Below are 19,606 nucleotides of genomic sequence, written 5' to 3' on the forward strand. Positions count from 1 at the left end.
TTCTAAAACCTATGTGGGAAACCAGAGCAGCCAGCTTTTTGAGATGGGTATTTCCATTTCCTTATTAAAAATGAAGGGTTTTTTTTTGTTGTTGTTGTTGTTTTAATCCTCAAAAGTTTAGTTTATACATGACTGACTGGGGAATGAGAATCCCATTTTCTGTTCTATGGTATGTGAGACCCCAGCTTACCATACTGCCTTGCTAGGTTAGAAAAAAGGATTAACGAAGAAAAAGAAAGCATATGGTAGAACAGTCAGGTAGATTACTAGGAATTTTAAATAAATAGCAGTCTGTGGAATAAGGGCACAGGGGACCCATTTCAAGCCGTTATATTCACACCTGGCCTTTCTGTTGAGAACACTCAGGTGAGAGCTGAGGGTTGATTTATAGTCGGTCACTTCTGAGGACTTGGGTGTCATGAAGTCGCTGTGTATCACACGCAGCAGGGAACGGCCTGCCTGCGTTTCGTTCTGAAGGAAAGGACGCAGCTCATCTGGGCCAGTAAGTTGGATCCAAATTGAACTTGTGTTTATTTTATTTAATAAATGTGTTCTTGAATAGGATGTGTTGAATTGTGATTGGTAGGGTGTCATTTTTCACGAACCGTAATGTTTGAATGCGTATTTTTCCAAAAACAAAGAATGCTTAAGAATTGTGTACAAATTCCCCTCGTTATAAGAAATACAACAACTTTTTTTTCCTCTTAAAATCAGGAACATGGTGTGTAGTTGTTAGTGACTTAGAATGTGGTGGCTGGTGCTGAAGTAACTGTTAATAATAATGTGGACTGCATACACTATTAAAAATACTCTCGTTCTGGGGCTGGAGAGATGTCTCAATGGTTAAGAGCACTGGCTGCTCTTCCAGAGGACCTGAGTTCAATTCCCAGCAACCACATGGTGCCTCACAGCCATCTAGAATGGGATCTGACGCCATCTTCCGTAATGCAAGCAAATATGCAGACAGAGCACTAGAACACTAAAACTAACTAACTAAATAAATAAATAAATATTTTAAAAAATACTCTCGTTCTAAGGTCTCACTCCAGTCTTCTAAAGTAAAATATGCAACAAACTTAGACTGTAGAGGATTTTTTGATTTGGGGTCTTTTTTTTTTTTTGGTATTTTTTTTTCTTCTGATTAACCATCATGCTTGGAGCATGTAGCTGTGCATATTGGTGATCCTTGGCCCTTTGTTGGTATTATATTCCTGCCTCAGATGTCATGGGAGGCGCTGGCTCTTCTGTTACAAGCCACACAGAGTGATGTGTGGGAGGGACTGACCACCTCACCAGCCCCAGTGCATGCTGGGACTGTGCTTCAAGACACCGTTGGTATTCTGTTTCGTTATAGTCTGCCAGTTTGCCAGTCAGCAACTGATTGATGTGGTCTTAGAGTTCCTGGGAGTCTTGGTATGTGCAGATAACAAATACTAAAATAGCAAGGCATGGCAGGCATGCGATGCACACCTGTAATCCTAGCATTTGAGAGGCTGATGCAGGAGGATTATAAATTTGAGGCAAGCCTGGTCTACACAGCAAGACCCTGCCTCTAAAATCAAACTAATGCACAAGATTTTAAAAAAAAATTAAGAAAATAGCAGAAGTAGACAGACTCCAAATTTTAACTTTGACAAAATTTAGTTGAGTTTAATATCCTTTGAAGAGACTTAACTATTGTTCATGAAAATTAAGCAGGCACTTTCCACCTTAGTGCTGTGGATATCATTCTATATAAATAAAACACTGATGGCCAGTGACCAGGCAGGAAGTAGGTGGGACAAGGAGAGAGGAGAATTCTGGGAAGCGGAAGGCTGAGGGAGAGACACTGCAGCCACCGCCAGGACAAGCAGCATGTGAAGACGCCGGTAAGCCACCAGCCACATGGCAAGGTATAGATTTATAGAAGAAATGGGTTAATTTAAGATAAAAGAACAGTTAGCAAGAAGCCTGCCATGGCCATACAGTTTATAAGTGATATAAGCGTCTGAGTGATTATTTCATAAGTGGATTGTGGGACTGCAGGGCTTGGGGAACCTGGAGAGAAGCCCTCCAGCAACACCTTAGTTATTGCATGAGTGTGGCTCGTAGGATGGAATTGTGAAATGAAATTTTATTGCTTCTCATTCTGTAATCCAGACCCTCCAAGTTAACATTTCTTAGAACTTTTCAGCCCGAGACCTCTGTATTGTTATTAGCTCAGATTAGGGGAAAAAAAGAACAGAATAATTTTTTTTTTTGTCAAATCAGACATAAGTTCAAGAGACAAGGACAGATTTTCATTAGTAGTAACTATGGCAAAGAGCCCAACGTAAAGATTAGGAGGTAACTGTGATTTGCACAGAAGCACCCAGATATCTTAAAGGGAAACGTGGGGGCAACCAAGGAGGGGCTTAGTAGAGGCAGAGCGTTGATGGGTATTGGTGATACTAGGCTGTCTGTGTCTGCTAGCTATCAATGTCAGGAAGTTAGCGGCTGTCAAAGTTAGCAATCTGTCCTCCCACAGAGACCGAATAACATGGGTCTTGTCCATCTGGTGGTTGGAACAGGCAGTAAAGATTTTTGACAGTCTTGAGTGTCCTTGGGAAGGGACTCACTTGTCATGGCAAATCAAAGTGATCTCACAGATGTTGCCTTGACGTTCTAGAAACTGTTTTGGAGTTTGTTCAAAATGTGTGTGTGTGTGCATGCGTGTGTGTGTGTGTGTGTGTGTGTGTGTGTGTGTGTGTGTGTGTGTTGTGATGGATGTGCACTCGTGTGTGAGTGCAAGCAAGCACGTGTGTTTCATGGCACACATGCAGAGATCAGAGGACACCCTCAAGTGCAGGGCCTCGCCTTCCACCTTGTTTGAGATGGGCCTCCTTGCCGTTTGCCACTGGGCATGATGGGTTAGCTCCTTCCAGGCATTCGCCTGCCTCTACCTCCCATCTCTCTATAGGAGCATTGGGACGACAGGCACGAGCCACTATGTCCAACTTTGTGTGGGCTCGGGGGTCCAAAACTAGGTCGTCATATCTGTGCAACCAACCCACTGAGCCATCTCTGCAACCTGGGTTGGTTCAAATCCTGGTAGGTCTAGATGGATAAGAGAGGTGAGAAACCTGGCTAGCATTTGATCAAGAAGAGGATCTTTGTCCACAGAAATCAATAAATTAGCAACCCTAATAATCCCAGTTTGGGGATCTATACTATAGAAATAAAACCCATTCACTCAATGATGCTGTGGGCAATAGTGATTACAGAGGCAAAATCTCGTATTTGAGTATTCATCATCAACAGTACAGTGGGTACTCTCCAATGTAGCTATACAGTGGGGTAGAAGGTAAAGATTTTTTAAAAAAACCTGTATTATTGGGTTTGGAGCCAAGACATATGGCCATTATATGTTATTAAAGGAAAAAAAATTACAGAGTATCAGCTTTAAAAATGGAAAAGAAGATCTATGCTATCTATCTTTTTAGAATCTCATATTGCTGACACGCGACAGAAAACATATGCTATGTTAGCGAGACAGGAACACAGAGAAAAGGGGATTGGTAGGCTCTCACCCACCGCGCTGTCTTGTTCCGTTTGCTACCACGAGTGTGCAATGCTTTTAAATTTAAGCATTTCATAAATCAAAGCACAAGAGTGCTGTTTTTCCGATTTTGTGAAGTGGGGAGCATCCTTAACTCATCCTCCAGGGTGATACAATGCCTATGTTCCGGTAACTAGAATAAACCCCTCATGCGGTGATTCTCAACCTGTGGGGTGCCACCATGGGAAAACACATATTTCCCATAGTCCTAGGAGCTGAGACACTGCTCGGTAGCAAAATGACAGTTATGGAGTAGCAAGAAAAATACATTTATGGTTGGGGCTTCCTAAGGCCATCAGAAATACGTGTTTTCTGATGGTCGCGACCCACAGGTTGAGAACTGCTGGAAGGGAATCTGTGGGAATTCACGTTTTACCTCAGCTCCACTGTTGCGGTTGGCCATTTCCAGCTGAGCAGCCCTTGCTCTTCTGTTGTGATGGCTCACTCCCCTCCGCTCATTCCCACTCACTGAGAGGCTTTATTTTACCCTCTTATGATCTCCCAAAGGAAACAAAGCCAGGCTCTCGGTTCTGAACCCTCCACGTGAGGTGCGATACTCCACCAGAGCGGCCTACTTGCTTTTCACTGACAGGAGTGGACATCACAAAAAATGAGCCCCGAGAACACTCCAGCTTTAATGAAAAGATTCGGCAGGAAGATCCTTTACTTTTGAGGTCCTGCTAAAAGTGTCTTCTTAGTTTACCTACCACAATGTACAAGTAAGAAAAATCCTCTTGCAATAACGTTAGGTCCTCCTTCACTGGCTCTACTCAGCTAGAGAGCTCGTCTGTATTCTCCCAGAAAGTCCTATGAAAGAGAGAAGGGCTCAAAGGATTTCCATACCTCAGCGATTCTCACCCTTCCTCATGCTGCGACCCTTTAATACAGTTCCTCATGATGTGGTGACCCCCAACCATTCAATTATTTTCCTTGCTACTTCGTAACTATAATGTTACTACTGTTAGGAATCGTAACATAAATACCTGTGGTTTCTGATGGTCTTAGGTGACCTCTGTGAGAGGGTTGTTTGACACACCCCATCCCCCACCTCACCCCCCCCCCCACCTCACGACTCACAGATTGAGAAAACCCAGCTATACCCTAAGAGACTGCTGAAGAAAAGTTGAACAGATACAATGTAAGTCAACAGTGGCCCTGTTCACTGATGAATCTGATGAAGTAAATGACACTTTAGAACAGGATGTGGAAGTGAGGTCAAATGCCCAGGCCTCCTCACCTCTAACCAGGAGACTATAAATGGCTGGATTAAAAACTGAGCAGGTGGTTTGGCACTAAGGTTGGAATCATTGACTTTGGAGCCAGTACATAGGGAGTAGAATTGTAGTTGGCTAGCTGGGTTTGGGAACTTGGTAATTAAAGTGAAGAGAAAAAGGCAGTCAAGGGATGGACATTCTTTGGAATTGTGCACAATTTTGAGCATGTGGGTTGGAATCAAAATAATTAGCCATTTTGTAGTCATAGCCCTGAAAGAAACATCCATACAAATATCTATCCACCCATCTGTGTCTCCATTCATCCACTCATTCATTCATTTAGAAAGTGTAGAAAGACCATTATTGTCTGGGCAAGGCTGCGAGGCTGTGTTGTGAACCCAAGGCAGTTTGGTGGACTCAGGAGACCCGTGTCCACTGAAGGCAATTATAATGTGAAGATGGAGAACTGTGGGGCAGAAGAAGTCCAGGGCTCACATATGAGATCATGGGAACTGAACTTCTACCTGTCTCTTCCTTTGAGTGTTGGGACACTCAAGCTCTGTTCCCTCATGCACTTAGCTACAACACGTTTTGAGGAATAAAAATGTAGTTCATTACTTATTTTTGCCTCCTCATCTCTGAAGCAGATTTTTATTTTCTGCTTTGAATTCAACTGTCTGGATGCTAGACTAGAAAAGAAAACATGAACCTGAAAATTATCTTTATAATACTCTCAGCTCCCAGAATGGTGTTCAGAAAAATGCGCAGAGGCAGTTTGGGGGATTTAAAAGGTGCATATTTCTTCTCAAGAGCTGAAAGAATCTTGGGCACCACAGTGTCACCCTGAAGGAAAGCACTAGGTTCAGATCAACTTACTCAGCTTGCCTGCCAGTCTCTGGCTTCTAGGGGTGACAGCATCACAGACTAAAGAACATTGCTGTCGAGTCAGATTTTGAAAGAAAAATATTAGCGCAAAGAGCTACTGTGTGAGTAATGATGCCAAGCAAGGGGTCCTGCGGTGTGAATGCTAAATTTTCCTTCTCCTGTTTTGAGGAAGCCAGCTTCAGCCGAGTTGAGAGAGCCAGCTAGAGGGAGGGGAACGTTTTAAGAGAAAAACGCGCCGGGCGGTGGTGGCGCACGCCTTTAATCCCAGCACTCGGGAGGCAGAGGCAGGCGGATCTCTGTGAGTTCGAGGCCAGCCTGGGCTACCAAGTGAGCTCCAGGAAAGGCGCAAAGCTATGCAGAGAAACCCTGTCTCGAAAAACCTAAAAAAAAAAAAAAAAAGAGAAAAACGCAGCCACAAAGGTAAATTTCAATAAACGAAATTTTAAAAATACACTTATGCCAAGGGTGATGTCTTTCAAAAGTGAGCGGGAATTTGTAACAAGGGAGGGAACGAGAGGAGCCAGAAAACAGGACAAAACAGAGAACTGAAACCGGGAAGTCTATTTTAGGCAGGACTAGTCTGTCTGCAAGTTTGGGAGTTTCTCCAAGGCCATTGAGGAAAGGGGAGCTGGGTGGGGGGTGGGGTGGGGCTGGGTGCAGAGACTAGTTCTGATGGAGACTCCCCCTCATGTTGTCTGTTGTTATTAGGATGATTTTCAATGCATCTGGGGATTGTGTTCCAAAGATGTATCTGCAAATGGGCTGTGTGGAACTCAGCTGCCTTTGCTCCATCAAATGCATTCGTTCACAGAGAGAATGTTCTAAGTGTCCTTTTGCCTGCCTACCACACAGCCACTTAAAGGCTGTAACTGGTTAAACATCATGTTTGCGACTGATAGTATCAGGAAGCTCTTCATGGGATGCAAACAATTAGACCCCCAAATGCAATATAGTTGACTAGATGCCCATGCCTGTAGAAAAACAGGCTTAGCTGGATGAGCAAGTCTTCTATGGCTTCTAAGAAAACCTCAGTGGCCACCAAATCACCAGAGTTGGGGGTGATGTGCAGGGTTTGGAGTCAGAATGGTAATCTGGGTTGACATCTTCATTCTGTAGACTGCTTGCTAGTCGTGGGTAGGCTGGTTAACCTCAGTAAAAGTCACCTGGGAGTGATGGTAGCATCTCCCTTGAGCTTGGCTATGGAGAACGAAACTTTTACACAGTAGTTAACAGACTATATGTTATAGTATTAGCGCAATACATACATATTAATATATTATTGCTATTATAATTACTTCTTGTATATGGCTCTCTATGTGTTGCTCTTTATTCCCAAGAAGCTAATGACCTTGAGGGCAGCGATTTTTGTCTCATTTTGATGATTTTGACTGGATTAAGCACAGACACTGTATTTCTCCATTTGTTGATGTTGGTTGCTTTGTGCAAGGGCAGTGGAACTAAAAATCTCAACTCTGAAAGCTGCACAGAAAACAATGTTTTCTTCCCTGGAACAAGAATGTAGCGAGAACTTCATCCCTGTTGTTTTTCCGTGGTTTTTTTTCTGTTTGTTTGTTTGTTTCGAGACAGGGTTTCTCTGTAAAGCCCTGGTTGTCCTGGAACTCACTCTGTAGACCAGGCTGGCCTCGAACTCACAGAGATTTGCCTGGCTCTGCCTCCTGAGTGTCAGGATCAAAGGTGTGCGCCACCACCGCCCGCCCAGTATGAGCACGCACAACTTGGTGAGTTCACCATGATTGGGTACCTGCTTTGATTTCACATAGTTGAAAGGGAAGAAAAAAGGGGGAGAGAAAGAGGAGCAGAGACAATGCCCCCAAGATTCTTAGACAAACGTTGAAGCTAAAAGAAAAACTGAGAAAGTAACAACAACAACAACAACAAAAGCCTATGTCAGTGTGAGGGGTGGGGGTTGGGCTGGCCGAAGAACAGAGCAAGGATGTTGAATGCAAAGTCCTGGCCAGGAAAGGAAACTGGGGGTGGGTTTAAGTCACAATACTGTTGGTGCCTCAAGCCAACAGCAGGTGGTGTCTCATCAACTCAGAGCAGCTTGTGTGGAGTTTGGCACAAGGCAGGGAGCCTCTAGCAGGGAAGATGGATAGAGTCCCCAGGTCTGAGATGGGACATTTGGGAATCTCTACGTAAGGGAGTGCCCTGCACAGGCATGAAGCCTAAGAGGGAGAATCTGGGGCGCTCAGGCCAGACCACTGTTCTCTCCTCTTCTGTGTCCACGGAATCTGCTGGTCCCATCACTTCTAATGATTTCCTGCTAAATAGTCTCTGTAAGACTTGCAAGTGAGAGAATTAAGAAGTATCCAGCTTTGTTATGAACTTGAGTTTGTTTTGTTTTGTTCTTTGTTTTTTTTTCCTCTTGGTCCTTTTTTTCCTCCATCCTTTTTCTTGTCAATGGCTTTCTTCTCTTTGTGAAAATGTGGAATGCCCATAGGTACCTTCAAGATCACTTCTGTCTTCTGTTCGTTTTAGTCATTCATTCCTTCACTTACTTATCTTTGAGACTGGTCTCATGTACCCCAACACTGGCCTTGAACTCCCCATGTAGCTGAAGATAGCCTTGAACTTCTGGATCTCCTGCTTCAACCTCCCAAGTCCTGGGATTACAGGTGTCATCCTGGGATTACAGGTGAGGTACATCCTCAACCCCAGTTTCCCCTGACTAATTTTTAAAAGGTCTTGTATTAAAAGTAAGTGTGTGTGTGTGTGTGTGTGTGTGTGTGTGTGTGTGTGTGTGTGTATGAACTTAACTCTCAGAGACAAGTGGATAAACATAAACTGTTTAAAATTTTTGATATTTGTTTTAGGCTTTTTCCTATGTCAGCATAATATTTGCTTTGAAAAATGAGATTGCTCTGAAGGAACTTTTGTGGCGTGTTTTGTTTTTTTTTTTCACTTACTAAATACCACATATTTCCAGGTTAATAATAAACTTGAACATCATTCTTCTGCCACAGTTGCCTAGCACTGCATCCTGTGAAGGGACTGACATGGAGGTAGCCTCCCTCACTGAGCTCTCAAATATGCATTATTTTCACTAGTAGAAAAGATATCCTAAGGAGCAGCCACATAGTTATGCAATCCATAGTCTTTTCTTGGAATATGCTTTTATAACAGGAACTGATGAGTGAGAGGGAAATCACATTTTAAAGAGGGTTTGCTTCAAATTTTAAAATTAGCTTCCTCACATGTTTCACCGGTTTCTTTCTTTCTTTCTTTCTTTCTTTCTTTCTTTCTTTCTTTCTTTCTTTCTTTCTTTCTTTCTTTCTTTCTTTCTTTCTTCTTCTTCTTCTTCTTCTTCTTCTTCTTCTTCTTCTTCTCCTCCTCCTCCTCCTCCTCCTCCTCCTCCTCCTCCTCGTCCTCCTCTTCCTCCTCCTCCTCCTCCTCTTCCTCCTCCTCCTCCTCCTCCTCCTTTTCTTTGAGACAGGGTTTCTTCGTGTAGAGCCCTGGCTGTCCTGGAACTTGCTCTGTGGACCAGGCTGACCTCAAAAAGAAATTCATCTGCCTCTGCCTCCTGAGTGCTGGGATCAAAGGCATGCGCCACCACTGCCTGTCTTAGCAGTTACATTCTTGACATCAGACTAGTGAAGATTCTGTTTTTCTAAACCTCCTTCTAACATTGGAAATTGACATTATTTTATTTTTGTCAAGTTTATAGATTTCAAATGATATCTTATGTTCATTTAATTTGTCCTTTGTAGGGGATCTGAATTTTTTACTTGCATATTGGACACCTAGATTTTTCTTTTGTGAACTATTTATTGACATCCTCTGCTCAGTTATTACTTGTCAGTAGTTTATATATTAAAGCTGTTTATCAGTTACCTGTATGTTTCTCTCTTTACCTTGTTTTGACATCTGTGATTATGATATTGGTTATGATGGAGCAATAGTTTATATACAGAAATTTTATGTTACCATATAAATGTTTAAATTTTTCATTATGGCTTAGGCTTTTGTGACTATGATTAAAATATTTTCATGATGATTAAAGGACTTAATCATGATTAAAATAATTTTAAGGCTATGAAAATAATCATTTTATTTAAGTTTATATCTCAAAACAGCAGAGAGAGAGACAGAGACAGAGACAGAGACAGAGAGGGAGAGAGGTATAATGAACAAAAGGGACATTGTGGCAAACAGTCCCTGTCAGTTAAGTCAGACCCAAACTATTCTCAGAGTTTCTGGACGCAAAAAAGTCCCTTAGATACTACCATGGCCCCTTCCTGAGAGATTTCACTTGTAGGTAAAGTGTAAAAGAGGCATTGAGGTCATAAATAGGGATTTTAGAGGCAAGCCTGTAGTAATTCAGTAATCAGTCAGCATGCATGAGACTTGTTAGAGAACAGGAATTGGAGAGAGGGTTTTCACAAATTCAGGGTTAGGTGGAAAGGAAGTCCACGTAGGAGGCTGAAGAAACTTGCAGTAAGATTTCCTGGAAGCCACAGGACATTTTCAGCACCACATGGTCAGTTGGGTCAAATGTAGCCAAAAGTTCAAGTAAGATAAGAGCAGACACATGTCCATTGCTCTTGGTGTATAACCACCTGGAGTAAGCATGTCTGCGAAGTGGGAGAAGCCAGACCACAAGCAGACTGAGCCTTTGGGATTCGAGATGGGAAGACAAGCTGTTTCTCCAGAAACTTAGTTGTGAAGAAAGACTGAGCTAATGATAGTAAGAGGAGCAACAAATTGAAAGGTGGTTGTTTGGACAGAAGAGTCATAGGAGTGGGCACAGCTTAATGGTAAGGAAGGTGTGCTGAGTGGGAGACAGGTGTGGCTGTGGGTGAGAGTCTAGGACAGGTGGGTGCCACAGGCAGGGAGTCGAGAAGGTGGGAGGGGATCCAGAAGGAGGCAAGAGTTTTGGAGATGAAGGAGGAAATGATGAGTACCTGTAGGCAGGTTGGGTAGAAAGAAAAGTGCTCTTTCCCTTGCAAGGCTGGAAGATGACATCATTATGGGGCCATCTGTCACCTTACTAGACCCAGAACAGAAGGGGTCAATGTCTTGCTCTCCATGTTGACATTTTGCCTCACAAGTACCATCAGGGGCTACCCTTGACTGTAAATAGAGTTGGCAAAGAATCTCTATATTGTTTTCTCTGTTAGTCACTGAATAGTTTCCAGAAATCTCTCCTTCCTTGACTATTTAGTGCATAATGGATTGCTAGAATAATCAACCCACTCAGTTGTAGATGAAGTGACTGATATGGATCATTAAGGACCAGAAGTTTCTGTTACTGCAAACATGGAGTATCAAGAAATCAAAAGAGAATTTCAAATGCTTAGCAGGCCTCTTTTCTGTTTGTGAATGGAGATCGAGTCATCAACGCAGCTGTGAAAAAGCCTCTGGAGATAGAATGTTTCAGGGCATCGCATTCCCAGATCTGGAGTTTATATCTATTGCTGACTTTAAACTCTCACTAATAGGTTTTGATATCCCCAATGTTTTCCACTTATACTCTGGGCTTCCACAACTCAGTAAAAAAAAAAAAAAAAAAAAAAAAAAAAAGTAGACCTGAAAAACTGATCCTCTTCCTCCACTTCTTCCTCTTTCCTTTTCTTTTTAACAGTAGCTTTTATACAGTGGGAACTTTCTGGCCTAATTTTCACCACAAATAATTATAAAATGAACCTCAGTTTCGAAGATTGGCCATACATGCTCCTATCCTGAGAGAGTTTACACTTGTTAAAAATCAAGACTGACAGTAACAGGCTAATTATGACTCAGAAATCCCCTGGGAGATTTTAACCGTCCTTTCCTGATGTTCACTTTTCTAAATAAGTTGATTCTCCACCAGATCTCCATTCTTCCTTGAAAAAGGGAGTTCTGATGTAGTTTTAGGAAGCACCACCTTAATATTCCAAGAAGTCAGAGACTCAAGGTCAGACACCTTCTAAAGCCACACACTCCAGGGCTTTTCTTAGGAGAGATGCTAAGGGCAAGAAGGGAAAATGGACTCCGATGGGAAGGATGGATCCCACACAATAGGCAGGACAGCCTGCCGCCGCTGTGAGTGCCCCAGACACTGCTTCTGTCCCAGCTTCCCAGAACACGAAGTGGTCAGCAACACACCTGCAAAGCGATTGTTTCTCTTTCCAGTCACCCTGGCTGACAATCTCAACCGCTCTGTGGTTCCCCCAGGTTGTTGACACCGTGTGATAGGCAATGATGTGGCTGGGGCGGAGAGGTTTGAAGCCACAGGAAGTCACTTCCAGCAGCTCTTTGGATACAACGCATGAGATTTTCTTCCTTCGCCCCTTATGTTCTTGCCCCTGGCCATCTCTGGCTGCAGCAGCCCTGGCTTTGGAGAGGTCTGCCAGGTGGGGGTGGGAACAGGACTAAGCATTCTTAGAGGGCTACCGAAGTTTGCCTTCCTTGGGGACAGTCCCCCTCAGTTGCGTGAAGAACCACACATGCTGGAGCCTGGAGCTCTGAGAAAATGAAACCAAGCAGACTGGTTGTTCTAAGGGCACCTGACCTGTAAAGCAACTTCCACCTGTTGGTTGAACTCCTGGTTCCTTTTTCTTGCTGACTAGACGCCCTAGAGGAAACTTCAGTGAGATGGGAGAGTAGTCAGCCTTCCTACCCCTAGGCAAACGCAGTTTGCTTCTGTTTGCTGTGACCTGCCCTCCCTCCGGTGTGCCTTATCAGCTCCTGGGGCATTTGTCTCTAAAAAGAAAACAAACTGCTGGAATGCACGGCCCTGCATGCTAATGAAGTGGCCGAGCCAACCCGCAGCTTAGGAGAAGGTTTGCCAACCGGGCGAAGAATGAGCTTCAGTTTCTGACCTCCTGGCACCGCGCTCGGTGTTTATCAGGAGGTACATGTGACTGGTTAAGACACTCACAGCCTGGCTCGCAGGAAACAGCTGCTGGCGGCATGCTCCCCGCTTGGCAGCTAGACAGGCAGAGTGCTGGTGTGAGGAAGAGAAAAGCACCCTAGTAAGTAACTAGAGACTTTCCTGTGTGTGTGTGTGTGTGTGTGTGTGTGTGTGTGTGTGTGTGTGTGTGTGTTCCAAGCCACCACCAATTTTTTATTTCATGTGGACTTTGGTACCCTGTGACTGTAGAAGGGTGCTTTACTTGTACTTGTTAATTTGTGGGTTTTACTAACTTTTTAGGAGTGTCTTCTTTTTAGACACAATATAATAGCAAAAAAAAAAAAAATGATGTCTGTCTAGCAAAGGAGTTGATTTCTAGGTGTCCAGGATTTTTAGGTTCATAGCCAGGATTTAAATCACAGAGAAATGAACTGGTGGATAGGAGTTAATGGCTGGAGCCTTACTAACATTTTACCACTGAAACTTGAAAACATAGTTCCTTAAAATAACTGGTGAATTTATGGTATGGCTGACTTGGCCATTCCTAGTCAACTCTGAAAAAAAAAAAAAAGACTTAGGTCACTATGTCTAAGAGTCTGCAAAACATACTTCTAAATTGACACTTAGATCAAATGTCTCGTGAGGTTTGTATTCATGCTTTCTGCTTCATTGAACGTTTAACTTTATAATGCTTTCCTTCCATAAGCTCACCCACTCCCATGACATTAAAGCTAACACTTCCAGTTGTCTTGGGTCTTCCTTATTATAGAGACTTTGTGGTGCTCAGGGTTTTTTGTTTTTGGTTTTTTTCCCCCCTTGTTGATGTGGACTGTAAGTGTTCAGTGACAGAGCTTGCTCTGGAGAGAGCAGCAAAGTAGGAACATGGGAGGGACGTCCTTCAGGGACGTTCGGCCCATGTGAAGGCAAGAGTAGGCAGAAGTCTGACTGATGATGTAGCCTCTAAAAGTGGCAAGCCTCTGTATCAACATGACAGAGAAGATGACCAGGCAGGTTCCTTTTCTGGATTGCCTGGACAGTCCTGAGGGACCAGAGGGGGTGGGGGCATTGTATTCATTCGGAGTCTCAGGAGATGCTGTTTTGCTTGAGATGAGACTAGGGTATTCTGAGTCCAGTTTCCCCAAGATTACTGATGGATTGTCTTCAAGGATCAAATAGTTCCATTTGCTGGTAACTTCTGCCACTGGAGGGCACGCAGGGTCTAGCCTACTCTGCCCTCTCGCATATGGAGATGGAATGAAAATAATGTAGAGTCTGGCAGTTCTGTCTCTGAATTTCTGTAGCACAACTGACCTTGGACATCTCATCAGCCATGATCCCTAAGGAGACAGCTTTGGGTACTCTGTAGGGTAGGGGCAACGAAAACAAACAAACAAACAAACAAACAGGCTAATCTGGCTGATCTCGTGCCTGAAGCTCTTCTCCTTCTTTTCCTTAAAATGTGGAAGGATCTGCAAAATCTGGGGTGTCCAAGGGGGAAAAATTAGCTCTAATTCTTCGTTCCTCTTTATGCCATTTTGTGAGGTCCTGGAGTCAGCTGGTATCTTCCCTGAATAGCCTGTGACTTCCCTGTCTCTCTGCAAATGGCTGCTGTTGCCTGCGCCATCCTTGAGAGTTCATGTTTAACAGACTCCACATCTTCCATGGGTTAACAGTGGAGAAAACTAAACAAAAACAAAAACCTCTCCAGTGAAATCTTGTCTCCAGAGTAATAGATCCTCTCACAATAAAATGCAGTGTCTATGGAAGTCTAAATGCAGGACTGTTCTCTGTTATGACAATAAATTTGTGATAATATACAGGGATGAGGTGGAGCTCAGTGGTACAGCACCTGCCTGACATCCATGAGGCTCTGGATAAATGCTTCTCTTCCACCAAGCACATCCAATGGGATGTCTATGTGGGACTCAGTGGCCTTTTAATTACCCAACTGCTGAAGTTTTGAATACTCAACGATTTTGAGCAATGCAGTGATACCCCCCTTTTCAAAGTACCGATAGAAAAAGATTTTTTTAAAGTCATTAATTTTACATATAAATAATATATATCAGTGTCAAAAATTTTTAGATCTGGATATGAATTGTAAGATGTTCAGTTTAACACACACATTTTGGAGATGGGAAAATTGCAGTGCATGATTCTACTGTAGTGAGTATGTCCCAATGTAGAAGCAGAAAAAAAAAAAACCTAAGTCTTCTGTTACTGATACAGGAGAGAGTGCATCAACACTAGCCAGGCTGGGGAATGCTTACTGTGCATTTACCATGCCAAGTGATGTGCACAGGTCTATGTGTGTTCATAGGCTATGCATGCTAATGTTACGTGCTGTCTAGCCAATCTTTGGCTCATGGTTCCTTGACTTAACAATTTTCTCAGCCGTGTAACGGTGTAAAAGTAACAGGAATTCAGTGGTAACCGTACTTTGAATCTTGAATTTGAATCTTGACCTGCTGGGTAGTAGTGTGAGCTACAGTTCTCACATTCAGCCAGGCAATCAGAAGGGCAAACCACTGGTACCCTACAGGGCACCTCACCGCTAAGTGGTGCTGTGATCTCTACTTAACGGTTGAATGCATTTTCAACCAATGCTATTTTCAATTTATGTTAGGTGTATCAAGATAGAACCCCATGGCAACCTAGGAAGCCTGTCTATGTTTTGCCTATTGAAGATAGTGAGGCTCAGAGGCTACTCAGGCACACGCAGAAATGACACCTGGCTTAAGACCCATATACATTTTTTTTAAAAGATGGAACTTATATGTAAATCTCACCATCTAATGATCCCATCAAATGCAAATAAGAGTGTTTCTATCCCAATGCAACTAGATACATAATGTGTGTGTGTGTGTGTGTGTGTGTGTGTGTGTGTGTGTGTGTGTGTGTGTGTAACAGCCTTCTAAACTCTTCACAAAAGGAAGGGCTGGTTTCCTCCTGTGATAGTCCCAACCCAGACTCCATAGGAGCACTGACTGGGGGGGGTGTACTTTTTTTCTCTTTGAAATCCAGTTGACAATGAAGACTTTCGTGTTGGCAAGTCCAGTGCTGAGAGTTCTGTGACTAATGTGGAATGTACAGCACTCCTGTCCCTTCTGGATTTCCCATCACTTCTTTTTTTCTCCTGTGACTTCTTTTCTTTGGAGAATAGCCACTCTACCCATGCTGAGCGCTGAATACCAGGCTTGGTACTGGAGAAACTATTTTCAGACCTGTTTGTATGGTTCAGCTTAGAAGGCTGGTTGTCCAAGTAGGTTGTTTATTTGCTTATTCATAGAAACAGCACAATTTTTCACTCCTATACTCCCAAAGCATCACCTGCTAAGTGGTCCAATACAGATATACCATACCATCATCACACAGTTGAATAAAAATTGTTAATTTAAAGTACCAGGAGCCAAGGACTGGCTAGATAGAGTGTAGTATTACCATGTACATGAAAATACATGTACCTCAGTACACCATTTGGTATAGTAAATGCACAGTAAGCGTCACACCTGTGCGTGTGTGATCACACTTGGGTCTGTGTAGTGCAGCACAAAATGGGTCCCACAGCAGGGGACTGGCTGGAGGGGGGGGGGGAGGAGGAGATCTGATGGCTGTCGCACATGTCCTTTCGCTATGAGTCACAGTTGATATGCATCCAGACCCTGGCTGTCTCACTTGAGCTTGTGGGTTTTCTGGGTCATCGGTCAGGTAAAGCCCTTCCAGAAAGCTACTTCTTAAATCCTTTTTACAAATTTCATCTGCCTCTCTACATCCCTTCACGTGGCTATATGTCAAAACTGTAGTGAGCAAGAGGCTCTGCATGATGCATAAGGAGCAGGGGGAATGGGACATTTTTTTAGTCAGTAAGGAGGACCATTGAGTAAACAGGCATTAGATGGGTACCTTGAGAAAATTATAATTTTTTTCAAAGCCATCATGACGAGATTACCTATTTTGAAGATCCAGCTATTTATAGAAAGAAAAGGGGAGTTTTAATCTTTGATTTTACTCACTGGATTCCTCTGAAAGTAAGGTCAACTCAGTAGTAGTTCTCTGTGTCATTGTCTAAACCAGGACACTGGGAATTGCTTTCAGTGGGGATTAGAGTTGTCCCTTAGTGTCTCTAAGTGATAAGTTCTAGGACTCCATGAATGCCATGATCCAGATGCCCAAGTCCCCCAAGTTAAACAGCATAGTGTTTTCATATAACTCATGTTGATCTTCCTGTGTGACTTAAATCATCTGTGTCTTCCTTGGAGATGTGACTTAAGATTGTCCTTCTGTATTGTTTAAGGAATAATGGAAAGGACCTAAAGGTTGTACATGTTCCATACCAATACCACTATTTTGAAAAACATACTTTAAATTCTTGGTTGGTTGCATCTCATATATATAAAACCTTGAGGATATGAAGGATCCAGTCTTTGATAGGAGTTGCTTATTTCCAAGGAAATGGCATAATTCAGTGAGTGCGAGGCAGAGACACAAAGAATGTACTAAAATTTTTGACATCATTCATAAGCCATACTTGAGAGTTGGTATGTAGCAAAATCAAGTGCTTGCTTAATTTCTTGGATGTCTTACAACAGGGAACCAAATTCTATGATGCAGAGCATGTTTTGTTTGTCTTGACAGGTTGCATGATTTAAAGACACCTATTTCCAGAGATCTAGCCCATTGACCCTTATTTCTCTTTGTACCAGTTACTCATTTACTAATTGAAGTTAGCCACTGGAGTGCCATGTTCTCATGGCGCTAGACCTAAAGCATTGGGTGTTCGACTCTTTCAAGTGGTCTTTGTCCTTTCAGAGTCTGGGCTACGTAAAGTTACTGTGCTTTGATCTAGGAGTCCATCTTTGGGATCGAGAAAACAGTTGTTCCATGGCATTCACTGGCACTCGGCCCTCCCTTGTACTTTACGACGATTTCATGAAGGGGTGTGGCCATTATTGCCATTGACTACAGAGAGGAAACTGAGAAGGAGAAAATGGAAGTAGCCTGTCCACAGTCATGGAAGAAGGGCGTGGCAGAATTCAATACGGTGTATAGTCTATTGGCCCTGAGTCCCAGGAATTTTTCTCTGTTTATGCTGTCGTCGTGGGAAAATCAGTTTCAATTGTGTCCTCACTGTGCACGTTTGGGATGGTCTTTTGTAACGAAAAGGGTTGTACCTTGTCCTTATCATCCGGTAGGCGAAAGATAAATGAGTAACTGGTGTGTGGTATGCTGGCTGATGAATATTGTTGGTGCTATTAAAGAAGTTTATGAGCGGTTGACTTCAGGAGTAAGGCCATCTTCATCACAGACACAAAAATATTGGCTTAGGGTAATAGCTGTAATGGAATTTAGTGATCTTTTTCCTCTTGGGTGTGGCTAGATTTGAGTCCTAGCAACGATGGCATGGTCTAACATCAGCTTGGAGGGAGTCTGTTTCTGAGATATAATAAGTTAATTATATATTTAATTGATTAAATTAAAAAGAATTCAGTCTGTTCTCTTGTGTGTATTCTCCTTGCCTAACAAAAGTATTAGCATTCTTGGGAGTTCTGCTAGTTACAACACAATGTTGTGATGTATTGGGTACCTCGATAAATTTGTCTGAAGATCAGAGAACAGAACAAGCCATTAGATTAAACACAGAAGCCAGGCAGTGGTGGCACACACCTTTAATTCTATCATTTGGGAGGCAGAGATCCAGATGGATCTCTGTGAGTTCAAAGCCACCCTCATCTACATGAGATTGACTCAGTCTAGGAGAGAAACAGAGCCACACAGTGGTGGTACTTGCCTTTAATCCCAGTACTTGGAAGGCAGAGACAGGCAGATCTCTGAGTTCAAGGCTACCCTGGTCTACAAAGCAAATTCCATGACATCTAGGGTTACATAAAGAAACCCTCTAGGATTACTCAGCCTAAAAAGCTTTCCTCAGCTAAAAGACTTTCCTTCCTGTCTCCTCATGCCTTATATACCTTTCTCTGCCCACCCATATTATTTCCTGTCTCGGCTTACCTACTGCTGGGATTAAAGGCATGTGACTCCCAAGTATTGGGATTAAAGGCATGTGCCACCACTGCTTGGCTCTGTTTTTTTCCTAGATTGAGTCTGCCTCCTGAGTGCTAGGATTAAAGGTGTATGCCATCACTGCCTGGCCTCTATGTTTAATCTAGTGGCTTGTTCTGTTCTCTGACTTCAGGCAAATTTATTAGTGTACACAATATATCACCACAACACCTCCATATCCAGGGAGCAAGAGTACATTGCGATATGCTTATTATTTTTCTCTGTGTATGTACTGAATCACTATGAAGGGTCTTAGCTTATAGACTAATTGGGACTCTACTATTGATCAGTTTCCAGATGTGTTCATTGTTTATTGGCTAACAACACTATCAGTAAGATCATAAAAATGGCAGTACATGATGTCTATTGATTGTCCGTACAGCTATACATAGTAATAGCCAGGGAATTATAAGTGCATGTTTTTTTTTGCAATAAAAACTATTATAATAACCTTCGTAATATGCCTGTTTAAGGAAACATTCTTTGAATTATAAAAAAAAAAAAGAGTCTTGAAAAAACATTTAATTCATGAACTGACCCAAAAGGCATCTTTTTTCCTTAGTGACTATTGTAATATTCAGAATTTTCTGCGCCTTCTAAGAGTATACAAGAGAACATATTTTTTTCAAAGAAAGAAAAACAGTGAAATGGTTAGTTATAGGTTTACCATCATGGATTTCATATCTGTTGGTAGTATCCAAAGAAATGAAAATCTTGATGCCCCTGCCATAATAGGATTTCATTCAAGTCTATTTAGTGACATGATAAAAGATACACCAATATCTTTTAAGTTTCTATTTAATGGCATTAGTACTTGTAGTTTTGGAAGGCTTCTTGATTTCCCAAATGCTGTCTCATCTTTCCCCTTAATCAGATGGACTGTCACCACCCTATACGAGGCCATATTATTATGACACTGATTTGCTTTAGGATTATAAATAAAGCCAGAGTTTTAATTAAGAACATGCTCCTGATACAATCTGGCAGAGAACTAACAATAGAGTGGAAATAACATGT

The 19,606-nt window shown here is 42.6% G+C and overlaps 1 protein-coding gene across 4 annotated transcripts in view; it reads left to right on the top strand.

Annotated features, from left to right (window-relative positions):
• The window catches only part of Rasgrp3 (RAS guanyl releasing protein 3), a 99,267-nt gene that overhangs the window by 18,681 nt on the left and 60,980 nt on the right, over nucleotides 1-19,606 (top strand). The window contains exon 1 of one of the 4 annotated variants that reach the window (XM_042266825.2): nucleotides 7,755-8,332. The exons of 2 other annotated variants lie outside the window; for them this stretch is intronic. The gene's annotated coding sequence lies outside the window, so the exon portion shown is untranslated. Of the gene's footprint in view, nucleotides 1-7,754; nucleotides 8,333-12,243; nucleotides 12,651-19,606 lie in introns of those variants that run through there. One more of the 4 variants, XM_006984835.4, reaches the window with a different exon arrangement.

This window comes from Peromyscus maniculatus, chromosome 22 (assembly GCF_049852395.1).
Source record: "Peromyscus maniculatus bairdii isolate BWxNUB_F1_BW_parent chromosome 22, HU_Pman_BW_mat_3.1, whole genome shotgun sequence".
NCBI classification, from domain to species: domain Eukaryota; kingdom Metazoa; phylum Chordata; class Mammalia; order Rodentia; family Cricetidae; genus Peromyscus; species Peromyscus maniculatus.